At 41.0% G+C, this 12,630-nt stretch overlaps 1 protein-coding gene across 8 annotated transcripts in view; it reads right to left on the bottom strand.

Moving 5' to 3' along the window:
* Window positions 1-12,624, bottom strand: part of TAB3 (TGF-beta activated kinase 1 (MAP3K7) binding protein 3) — an 88,784-nt gene extending 76,160 nt beyond the window's left edge. For all 8 annotated transcript variants that reach the window (XR_003905100.1, XM_029930470.1, XM_029930469.1 and 5 more), the window contains exon 1: window positions 12,522-12,624. The gene's annotated coding sequence lies outside the window, so the exon portion shown is untranslated. The remainder of the gene's footprint in view (window positions 1-12,521) is intronic.
* Between the last annotated feature and the right edge of the window lie 6 nt (window positions 12,625-12,630).

The raw sequence follows: 12,630 nt of genomic DNA on the forward strand, positions 1-12,630 counted from the left end.
GCGCCTGGGTGGCTCAGTCGGTTAAGCCTCCGACTTCGGCTCAGGTCAGATCTCACGTTCGTGGGTTCGAGCCCCGCGTCAGGCTCTGTGCTGACAGCTAGCTCAGAGCCTGGAGCCTGCTTCCGGTTCTGTGTCTCCTTCTCTCTCTGCCCCTCCCCCTCTCATGCTCTGTCTCTCTCTGTATCAAAAATAAATAAAAACATTAAAAAAAAGAAATAAACTCACGCATATACGGTCAATAAATGTATGACAAAGGAGCCAAGAGTATACAGGGAGGAAAGGAGAGTCTCTTTGATAACTTATGTCAGGAAAACTGGACAGCTACAGGCCAAAGAATGAACATATAAAACATGAAACCATAAAACTCCTACAAGAGAACATAAGCAGTAATAAGCTTGACATCAGTCTTGGTGATGAATTTTCTCAGACTGGCTCCAAAAGCAAAGCCAACAAAAGCAAATTAAACAAGTGGGACTACATCCAACTAAAAGGCTGCTGCACAGCAAAGGAATCATCAACAAAAATGAAAAGACAACCTACTGAATGGGAGAAAATATTTGCAAATCATATCTCTGAGAAGAACTTCTACAACTCAATAGTAAAAAGACAAACAAACAAACCCAAACAACCCAATTTAAAAATGGACAGAAGTTCTGAATAGTTTTCTAAACAAGACATGCAAAATGGCCAATAGCTACATGAAAAGATGCTCGCCATCATTAATGATCAGGGAAATGCAAATTAAAAGTCCAATGAGGAGCGCCAAGTTAGCTCAGTTGGTAGAGCACATGACTCTTGATCTCAGGGTCATGAGTTTGATACCCACAGTGGTCACAGAGCTTACATCAAAAAGAGAATAGTGGAGGGAAGAAACCCACAATGAGATACCTCACTTCTGTCAGAATGGCTAATACTGGGGTCCCTGGTAGCTCTGTTGGTTAGGTGTCCAACTCTTGATTTTGGCTCAGGTGATGATCTTGCAGTTCATGAGATCGATCGAGCCCCCATGTCAGGCTCTGGGCGCTGACAGCATAGAGCCCACTTGGGATTCATTCTTTCTCTCTCTCTCTCTCTCTCTCTGTCAAAATAAGTAATAAATAAACATTAAAAAATAAAAGAATAGCTAAAAAAAAAAAAGAAATAACAAGTGCTGGTGAGGATGTGGAGAAAATGGAACCCTGTCTACTGTTGGTAGGAATGCAAATGGAATAGTTGGTAGAGCTATGGAAACTATGGAAAACAGTAGGAAGATTTTTCAATAACTTAAAAATAGTAGTATCATGCGATCTAGCAATTCCACTTCCAGGTATTTATCCAAAAATAGAAAAAAACACTACCTCCCATATTCATTGCAGCATTATCTACAATAACCAAGAAACTTAAAAAACCTGTATGATCTCACTTATATGCACTGATAAAACAGATTAGTGGCTGCCACAGACAACAAGCAGGGGTAGTCAAATGGATGAAGGAGGTCAAAAGGTACAAAATTTCAGTTATAAAAGAAGTCCTGAGGATGTAATGTACATCATGGCAAGTATAGTTAATAATATAGTACTGCACACTTGAAAGTTGCTAAGACAGTAAATCTGAAAAGTCTTCATCAAAAGTGGGGCACCTGGGTAGCTCAGTTAGTTAAAGCGTATGACTTCAACTCAGGTCATGATCTCACAGTTCATGGGTTCCAGCCCCACATCCAGCTCTGTGCTGACAGCTTGGAGACTAGAGCCTGCTTCGGATTCGGTGTCTCTCTCTCCTTCTACCTCTGCCCCTCCCCTGCTCGTGTTCTCGGTCAGTCAGTCTCTCTCTCTCTCTCTCTCTCTCTCTCTCTCTCTCTCTCAAAAATAAATATTTTTTTAAAAGTCTTCGTCAAAATAAAAAAAAAATGGGATAATAACTATGTATGGTGACAGATGTTACCTAAACTTACTGTGGTGAACATTTTGCAATATACAGAAATATGGAATCATTGTGCTGTGGGCCTGGAACTAAACTGGTATGTTACATGTTATGTATGTAGCTCAATTAAAAAAAAAAAGAAAGAAAGAAAAAGAAAAAACTTGAAGTATATTACTACTACTTTACAAATTGAATCTGTACTTAAAAGCTTTCCTACAAAGCAAACTCTAGGCCTAAATGGCTTCAGGGCTCAGTTCTATCACACCTTTAAAGAAAAAATAAAACCTATCTTGTCACACTCTCTGAAAAAAAAAAGTCTACAACTATGCACAATATCTAAATAAGTCCCATATTCATAATCTTGCCCAAGAATATACTAGGATTCCATTTATAGGAAGCACAAAAGCAGGCAAAAGCATATACTATTAAATGCCAGGAAAATTATGAAGTAAATTAAACGGTACAAACTTCTGGTTATTTAAAAAAAAGTCAGGGAAATGACTAGGGGTGGAGGGTAGTAAGTGATCAGACGGGCACATAAAGGGGCTTATACAGAGCTGGTAATGTTCACTTTCTTGATCTGGGGGCTGGTACAAAAGTGTGCTCAGTGAAAATTCACTAAGCTGTTTACTACTGACATATGCTTTCTGCAAGTTTAATAAACTTTTAGTAAGTTCTTCTTTAAGTAAGAAGGAATACTTACTTTTCAAAATTTGTTAAAGGATAGGAGCTTAAAAATGTCTGAAGTCCATTGCTTCAGGGCAAAGAAATCAAATCACTAACAACTACTTAAAAAAGCAGGCCTCAGAAAACATGCTAACCAGCAAAACATATTCATAGAAGTGCCAAACCAACGAGGAACTCTCAAACTTACAGTTTGAAACTATTCAAATCCAAAAAGGTAAATTGATGTATATCTAGATTTAGTGACTAGTTTTGGTTCATAAAGATCTAAGACAAGCCACTTGATGTTTTTTTATTAAATAAGAAGGTCTTTCAAATCTTAGAAATGAACTAATAGTTTCACACCTCTAGTCAAATCTCCTAATTTTATAAATGAAGAAACCAAAGTCCTTTGAGTTGGGCGATTTGTCCAAGGTCTTATGCAGCTCTCCGTAAGTAAAAACAAAGTTATTTAATTAAGTTTTATCACTCTCCCAATTTTCTTTAAGTTCTAGAGGATTCCCACCCAGCAAGAGTATTTGTTTACTGGCAGTGTCCTTCAATACAGGCTATATTCAACTTAAACATTTTCATCCAAATGTCATCAACTCAAAATTAATTTCTATGCCATCAATGACTTATAGCCAAAAGCTATTTCTGGAGCAGAAAAGATAAGACTTTCTAAAAGTAAAGTTCATGATGTGCAACCTAACCAATAACTTTCTCTTTACACTAAATGACTCTGTGTGGCATGTGTGGTAATTTAGAATGACATTGGCACCTACAGCATAAGGTACCCTGGAAAAAGACCAAAAACACCAATAATGACCATAACCTAAATCAGTACATAATAAAAAAAAGTGCTAAATCTGTGACAAAAATTTTTTTAATTTTTTTAATGTTTATTTATTACTGAGACAGAGAGAAACAGAGCGTAAGTAGGGGAGGGGGCAGAGAGAGAGGGAGACATAGAATACAAAGCAGGCTCCAGGCTCCCAGCTGCCAGCACAGAGCCCAACATGGGGCTCAAACCCATGAACCATGAGATCATAACCTGAGCCGAAGTTGGACACTTAACCGACTGAGCCACCCAGGCGCCCCTCTGTGACAATAAATTTTTGTACTCACTTAATATTAATTTCTTATTAAATCGGTTTTAAAAAATTAATTTCTCCAATTCATTCCAGTTAACTTCTATATCCAATATGAAGAAAGTATGCTTTCTATGTAACTTTAACAGTTTAAATTTTTTTTTATCTTAGAGAGAGAGAGAAAGAAAATATTTCAAGCAGGCTCCTGACATGGGGTTCGATCCTTCCACCTTCGGATCATGACCTGAACCAAATTCAAGAGTTGGACATTTGGGGCCCGGGGGTGGCTAAATCAGTTAAGCGTCCAGCTTCGGCTCAGGTCATGATCTCACGGTTTGTGGGTTCGAGCCCCACGTCGGGCTCTGTGCTGACAGCTACCTCAGAGCCCAGAGTCTGCTTCAGATTCTGTGTCTCCCTCTCTTTCTGACCCTCCCCTGCTCACACTGTCTCTCTCTGTGTCTCAAAAATAAATTAAAAAAACATTAAAAAATGTTTTTAAAAAGTTGGACACTTAACTGACTGAGCCACTCAGGTGCCCCAACTTTAGTATTTTTAAAAGAATGACTTGTCATTCTGAAGCTAACTCCATCAAAGTGTACAGTACATAGAACGACCCATTTAGTCCTGTGAAAACATTTTTTTTTAATTATACAAATACTTTAGTCTCCACTCTATCCCCATAGCATTCTTTTCACTATCGTAGGACCCTCTCCTTTTATTTCAAACTAGAAAGTTCAGCACCAAGATGAAGCCCTGTACCCGCAATCCCCAGGGGAACACCTGGGCTTCTGAAGATCTGCAGACAACTTAATTCAGAAAATGGTTTTATGGCCACAGACACTTATTCACTAAAGAAATGGAGGTCTTAATGATATAAATACAAACATTAAAAATGACTTAACAACTGGGTGCCTGGGTGGCTCAGCTGGTTGAGTGTCCGGCTTCACCTCGGGTCATGATCTCGCAGTTTGTGGGTTCAGGCCCTGTGCTGGGCTCTGCGCTGTCAGTGCTGAGCCTATTTGGGATTCTTGGTCTCCCTCTCTCTCACTGCTCCTCCCTGCTCGTATTCTCTCTCAAAAATAAACATAAAAAAAAATTCTAATGACTTACCAACTAATGCAACATGGTATCCTGGATGGGATCCTGGCACAGAAAAAGGGTATTATTGGGAAAGCTAGTGAAACAAACTAAATTGCAGTTTAGTTGATAGAAATGTACCAATGTTGCTGTCTTTAGTTTTGACAAACATACCATGGTTATATATACCCGGGTGAAGGGTATATGGAAACTGTACCATCTTTGCAACTTTTTGCAAATCTAAAGTTATTCCAAAATAAAAAGCTTATTGAAAAAGAAAATTTTTGACAACAAAATCTACCAAAAGTTGAGAAGTCTGTACCTCAATTCTAACACAATCAAAATGTCCAGACAGTGTCTTCACAAGGCCTAAACAGGTAAGGGGGGGTGGGCTTACAAAAAAAATGCTTTTAAAATGATACCTATTTTTCCAATATTACTAAATAACCCTGGAAGAGCTTCAAAAAAAGAAAGAAAAAAAGATGCTTACATTAGGCAGGTATGAAAATGAAAAGCTATGAAATCATTTCTCAATGGAAAAGAAGAATATTATTTAAGTATAAAATACATAGGCAGTGGACAGCCAAGTAGAGAGGCAGATTTTAGAGGTCCTAACAACCTAACAGTAATAAATATACATGTCACATCACTTATGCACTGGTCTATGGGCTAGCTGCTATTGTAAGTGCTTTATATATATTACCACACTGAACCCTCCCAACAACCTGTATACAAGGAAGGCAGTACAGTACCAGTAAGTACAGTCTACAGATAAGAAGTTCTGTGACAGACGGAGATTTGCGGGCAACCACTACACTAAACAGCCTTTTGAAGACCCACACCAGGAAAAAAGTTCTGCCTTCTAAAGACCAGGTCCCACTACTCACCCTGTCCTCTGCATCCACTAGAGAAGCAAGCCCTCTGCCCAAGACTTGAGTAGTCCTTGCTAAGATCCTGAAGGAATGTGACTCCCCCGTCCTATCTTCAAGATTGTATTCATAATCTTACAGTACCTCTTGTACTCAGTGAGGGCTCTTGTTGAGACACTGTTATACAGAGAAGTTAGTTTTTATAACACTATCAGTCTTCAAATTCAGATATGTGGGACTGGCCTGGGAATATGAAGGCCTTATGTGAAAGTATTTCTGTGGGAAAATGGTGGTGAATTCCAAAAAGATAGTCTTATAAATGAACTATTTAGAAACTGAGGCTCCTTCCACACAGATTTTGGCCTTATATATGCCAAGATAATCAAATAAATTTCAGTAAAAGACACTGCAGTTACTCACATGATCTACCTTTGCTCATATATCAAGGTGGAACAGTTTTGTATACTTAACATCATAGGAATAGTGTTACTGAAAAAAATTAGCTTAATATTTTATGCACTTCCTACATTACAGCCAATTGTGGATATATCCAGCAGTTAATATACTGCCTCCCTCTCCCTTCCTCCCCATCAGCTCTGCACTAAAAATTACTACCAAGGGGCGACTGGGTGGCTCAGTTGGTTGAGTATCAGACTCTTGATTTCAGCTCAAGTCATGATCCCAGAGATATGGGATCAAGCCCTGCGTCACACTGCACACTGAGCATGGAGCCTGCTTCAGATTCTCTCTCTCTCTCTCTCTCTCTCTCTCTCTCTCTCTGCCTCTGCCCTTCTCCCCTGCTCACATACACTCTCTCCCACTAAAATAAACAAATTAAAAAATTACTACCAAATACACAAATGTTTTTTCTCCCTCTTTTTCTCTCTCCCTCCCTCTCCTTCACTCACTCACTCATTCACACCCAAGACACACCTAAGGCCAGAAGGGGTGTCATCTCAGAAGTTACTAATAGCAGTTGTAACAATGATGATGACAGTATACTAAGAAAAACTAAGTCTTCTTGAGTATTTACCATCACTAGTTATGTTCTAAATATGCACTATACATCTTCTGGCTCATTTCGTCCTCACAAAAACCCTGGGAGGTAAGTATTACACTACCCCAATTTCCAAAATGAGGAAACAGGTCAGTGATTAAGCAACTTGTCCAAGATCACAGAGCTAGTGTCAAAAGTAAGACTTGAATATTTGAGCATTTTACCCCAGAGATGTTTTTAACCACTGTACCCTGGGTGTAATTAAATAATTAAGCAAACTCTTAAAGAAAGGGTGCTTACTCCATTTTTAAAACAAGACTGATTCAGACACCCAAAAAAAAGAAAAAAAGGGTTTTTGCCTTTCATTAGGAATATATCTTTCAACCAAGCTAAGACTGAACACATTTACAGAGAACAAATTTAAAATGTATTTTAAGGGGCGCCTGGGTGGCTCGTCGGTTAAACATCCTGCTTCGGCTCAGGTCATGATCTCATGGTTTGTGGGTTCGAGCCCCGCATCGGGCTCTGTGCTGACAGCTAGCTCAGAGCCTGGAGGCTGCTTCAGATTCTGTGTCTTCCTCTCTCTCTGACCCTCCCCTGTTCGCGCTGTCTCTCTCTGTCTCTCAAAACTAAATTAAAAACATTAAAAAAAATTTTTTTTAATGTATTTTAACTCTCCGGCTTTCGCTCAGGTCATGATCTCATAGTTTGTGGGTTCAAGCCCCGCATTGGGCTCTGTGCTGACAGCTAGCTCAGAGCCTGAAGCCTGCTTCAGATTCTGTATCTCCCTCTCTCTCTCTGACCCTGCCCTGATCGCACTTTCTCTCTCTCTCAAAAATAAATAAAAAACATTAAAAAATTATTAAAGGTATTTTAAAGCTTTGCTTTTATCACTTTGAAATCCCTCACTTGTCTGAACACTATAAACAGTGGTAACAGCATGTAACTCCAACAACAGACTAATAAAACTGTATTTTAAAATCTTCAGGTAAAACAAACACTGTCCCTGTTTATTAAGTAAACGAGGATAAAATAACTGCTACAGTTCAAATACCCTTGAAAAGTTTGAAACAGCAATAAGAGATAGTGGGAACAAGATACGGTTTTTATAACAAAGCAAAACTGTTGTTTCCACAACACTCTAACATCTGCTTTGAGGACAAACATTAACCTGGGATGGACTGAACAACTATATTTCAAAACAGGTGCCTAAATTTAAAAATTCTTCACTGACAATCTAAAAAGGCTATCTGGGGCGCCTGGGTGGCTCAGTCGGTGGAGAGTCTGACTTCGGCTCAGGTCACGATCTCACAGTCTGGGAGTTGGAGCCCCGCTTTGGGCTCTGGGCTGGCAGCTCGGAACCTGGAACCTGATTCAGATTCTGTGTCTCCTTTCTCTGCCCCTCCCCTGTTCATGCTTTGTCTCTCAAAAATAATAAATAAACGTTAAACAATTTAAAAATAAAAAATATAAAGGCTCTCTGTTTATCTCTCCCAAGAGCCACCTGATCCACACAACACATCTAATTTTGGAAAGCTAATAGGTGTGTTCCATACCATGCCACTGAGTAATTAACAAAAAGCATGCAACCCCCAACAACTTCTGGAGCACACACAGATTTTTTAAATCATCTATTTGAATCTCAGAACTTGACTTCCCAGCAAACAAAGGTCTATGTGGCAGGAGTCCAAACTAGTCCACAAAAGCTAAAACACTCATTAAGGTTACCGAAGTATAATAAAATACCAAACCTGCATGGGCAACATTTCTCTGGGAAAACTCATTTTGCAATCAACTTTACAATAAAACCAACTACCCAGCCCCACTCAGCCCTCCAATAGCAACGGATTCTTCATCCCCTCCCTCCCCCTGCCCGCCACAGGACCACAGTCCCACAGTCCCAGGCTCCCAGGATCAAGGCAGAGCAAGGAGAAAAGGCACGGAAGACTGCAGTTGGCAGTGCATAAGGCTTCCAAGGTAGAAGGACGAAAAGGCAGAGCTGCGGTGGGAGGAGATCCTGGGATAAGGCAGGCAGGATCTACTTGGGAGAGCAGGATAAAGGGTGGGATGGCAGCAGAAAGGGACAAGAGAGAAGTGTGAGGGTCAGGGTGGGCTATAGCAGAGGACAACAGAGCAGGGCCCACACCTGGAGTAGATGAGCTTTTACAAACTTTCCTTTTTAACCTTTGAGAGGGAAGGAAAAGAAAAAGAGAAGCCATGACAAAGATCTTGACACTGTCCCTCTCTGGCTACTCTCATTCCCTTTTTCAATAAAGAATAGGGTGGGTTATGGGGCACCTGGGTGGCTCAGTCGGTTAGGCAACTGACTTTGGCTCAGGTCATGATCTCACAGTTTGTGGGTTTGAGCCCCGCGTTGGGCTCTGTGCTGACAGCTCAGAGCCTGGAGCCTGCTTCAGATTCTGTGTCTCCTTCTCTCTCTCGCTCTGCTCCTCCCCTACTTGTGCTCTCTCTCTCTGTCCTTCTCAAAAATAAACAAACATTAAGAATGGAGTGGGTTCAGTAAGGGGTCTTGTCCAGGTCCTTCTTGATTCCGTAAGAACAGGGATTTGGAGAAGGGAAGTGAACCTAGAGTTTTGTTTTCCTCCTTGTCAGCATCCACTCTGCCGACAACTTCAGTGTCAGTTAGAGCTCAGGGAACTAAGGGCTGCAGGTACCAGCAGGAACAACTAGTAGTAAAAAGAGAGGAAGGGGGGAAAAGAAAAAAAAAGAGAGAGGAAGGAACCTAAGGAAATTCGACGCAGGAAGTGGGATGGTGAAGGGTCAAACAAGTTAATTGAACTGCAAATGAATTAAACTATAATAACTGTTCTTAAATATTTAGGATTAATAATTTTGACAGTTTCCAGGATTTCATTAGGTCCATTTCACTTTTACACAAACAAGTATTTGTGGCCATGGTAATAAATTGAGGTTTATCATGTGGAAGATATGAAAACATACTTCTAAATACACATGTGATAATTTCCTGGTGCTTTTTCTTTATACAGTGGCAATATAAACCATTTCAGAAAAGGCTTTTTTGTTTACTGAGTGAGCACTCAGTTACATTATCATGTCAATTTTTTTTACCCCAATACCCCAAACATCATGAGTAATTAGCTTCGCAAATTAGGAAACATAATTAACTCTTTCCTGAGAGTATAATTGTAATGAAAAACTTGCTTGTTCAAACCAAAAACCGCCTATCAGGACTGGAAGTTATTATTTTCAAGCAAAGCTCCAACTCATACAGACAGATGCACCCTGAGGAACGCAGCCTCTAATACTGATGTTTCCACGAGACAGGACTATGGAACTGAAGGTCCCCCAAACAAGTTACTTCTTAAACGACGGCACAGTAAATGCCAAATTCCAGGATAACATTTCCACAACTCCCAACCAGGGAAAATTAATTAAAGAGGTAAACCTAACCAAACGACCTGCTGGAGAACAAGCAGAAACTTGGCGCCCTTTTTTCTCCGCCTATTATTTTAGCTGCTACTCTTCCAGGTGAGCTCTCTCCTGAGCTGAGATACTGGCCAGGAGGCAAGCTCAGCAGCACATCAAAGACGCAAGCTTAGAGACCATTAGGGGACAAAAAGCCACGCAGTGGCAAGATGTTCCTGCTGTTTCACTGACATCTCAGATACTGCTTGGGAACCTGCAAGTTTTTTCACTCCCCCCACCCCCCCGCAAAAAAAAAAATTTTTTTTTCACTCCCTAGCCCCACAGAGGATTATACTGGATCCCAGAATAGCTGCCACATTTCCTGCAAACAACAAAGTGGATCCAAAACCTCTGTACTAAATTAAAGAGAAGAAAAACAGCGTCTGTTATCAAATACTCCACTTGTTGGAGAAGGTAGGTGGGTGGGTGGGTGCGTGTGTGTGTATACCTCCAAGCTATGATAAAGCAAATTCAAACCGCTAGAAATAGTTGGTATTTTATTTTAGTAATGTAATTTGAAAAACCTATTCGGAACCAGAATAAACAAAACATTTGATCTTTGAAGTATCCTGGGCATGCTGAAACTGGAGGCAAAGTTACTGAAAACATCTGAATTTCACATAGGTTACTACCAGCTACTGGGAATCCTTACTAATCAGCAGACTTCTGTTAAAACGTTACCTCTGGCTAGAAAATGAACAGGTCTGAAAAGAAGGGGTGAAAAAACACTTGAGATTATCTTCAACCAATAAAACTGAAATCTTTCAAGATTACCAACAGAACTGAAAGGTTTCTTTATAACAAGAATTTCCATTTTCATGAAATTTTTATCAGTTACCACACGCACTTACACAGAGTATAGTAGAAAAAGCACATATTCTAAAGTCAGAGGCACATGAATTTGGGTTGTAGCTCTGCAGTTTGCCAGCTATAAAACCTCTTCGGGAAAATTCCTGAAGAATACTAGAGATTACTGTGCTTATATATACAACTGGAGTAACGCTACCTGCACACGGGAGCTATCAGAATTAAATGCAAACGTACATAACCCACCAAACCCAGTGCCTGAATATACGCAATACTAGCCAGCTTCTTTAGCTCCAACAATAACCGCACAAAACATGCCAGTGAAAAACATCTACATAACTGAGAAGACTGTGTCACATCAACATGTGAGAGCAAATTCAGAGTGACAGAACATACATTATTATGTTCTGTTCAATGTAAAGATGAAAATCATATATTTATCTTCACTGAAGTCTTTCCTTTGAGAGCCAGTCGTAAGCAAACAGGGCTAGGGGGCTAAAGTTGAAAAACTTCGTCTGCCATGCCGCTTTAAAACACGTACGTGTGTTTGCTTGCATTCTTGACATTATCACAAAATTTACCACGGATGATGATGCCTTTTATCATAGTGTTAAAAGCTAAACTCTCATCTCAAAAACCTTTTCTTCAGCGACATGTTTCTGCTTACAAACGTTCTGGTATACGACTGCAAAACATTTGCAAAGCAAAGAAATAAATCCCTTTATTCTTGTAAAATGCAAAAGTGAGAAAAAGAAGCTAAGTTTGTCAAATTGTTCTTTCTCATTCATTCTTGTTCTTTCACAAACCAGAACTAAATACATCACCCTGTAAAATTTTTGTCAGATTGACAAACGTCACTGAAGAACACATGGAATTGACAAACCCTGTCTGGACCAAAGGTGACAAATGTTCTTAAGCAATTTAAATAAATTACATTTCAGTAAAGACAAAAATGTTTTTTTATCAACACTACGAACGTTTGACTTTATATGCAGCCTACTTGATAACCCACCTTATTCCTCATCCCATCCCCCCAAATCATTTTTTATGCCCTTTTAATGAGATGGCACACAGGACTAAACTACACAACTCCAACTGGGAATAACTAATCTGTTGCCGGACTCAGAGGACTGCTTGTGCGATCTTTGTTTAAAAAAAATTTTTTTAAAAGGCAACAAACGTAGACCAGGTTTTCGCCTTATTCCACACTTGCCACCAATTTGCAAACCCCGTTTAGAACAATTACTATTACTACTAACCTTCCCCCACATCTCTCAATACCCTGAAGAGACCCAACCTTGATGCTGATTAGTCCTCATCCCCAAACGCCTTGCGGGGGGCTTGAAGCCCGTCCACCGAGGTTCACGTCCAGGGTGCGGCGAGGAAGGACGCCATCCCCTCTGCTTGGGGGGCGAAGGCCAACCAAGGCCCCCGGCCACTCCCTCTTTCCTCGGCCTCCCAGGGCGTGTAGGGCGGACGCGCCAGGCCCTGCGCAGACCTCCAGCAGCCCTGCAATTCCCGGTGTCCGCCGCAACCTCAGGCCGAGCCAATCCCCCGGGACGCCCGAATTTTCGTGCACACCTAGCGCCCGGGAGCTGGGTCAGCCAGACGACCCCGGGGCCCCGACGCGCCGGCTCGGGCAGGTGCCCGGCCCTTCTCGGGGACACTCACCCAGCAGCCGCTGCTCCCTGTCTGCTGCTGCCGCTGCCTCGTCTTCTCGCCAGCCGCCTCCTCCCGCGGGGGGGTCCGGGCTGGCGCCGCTTCCCCGCCCGACCCCCCT

The sequence above is a fragment of the Suricata suricatta genome, chromosome X (genome assembly GCF_006229205.1).
Source record: "Suricata suricatta isolate VVHF042 chromosome X, meerkat_22Aug2017_6uvM2_HiC, whole genome shotgun sequence".
Lineage (NCBI taxonomy): Eukaryota > Metazoa > Chordata > Mammalia > Carnivora > Herpestidae > Suricata > Suricata suricatta.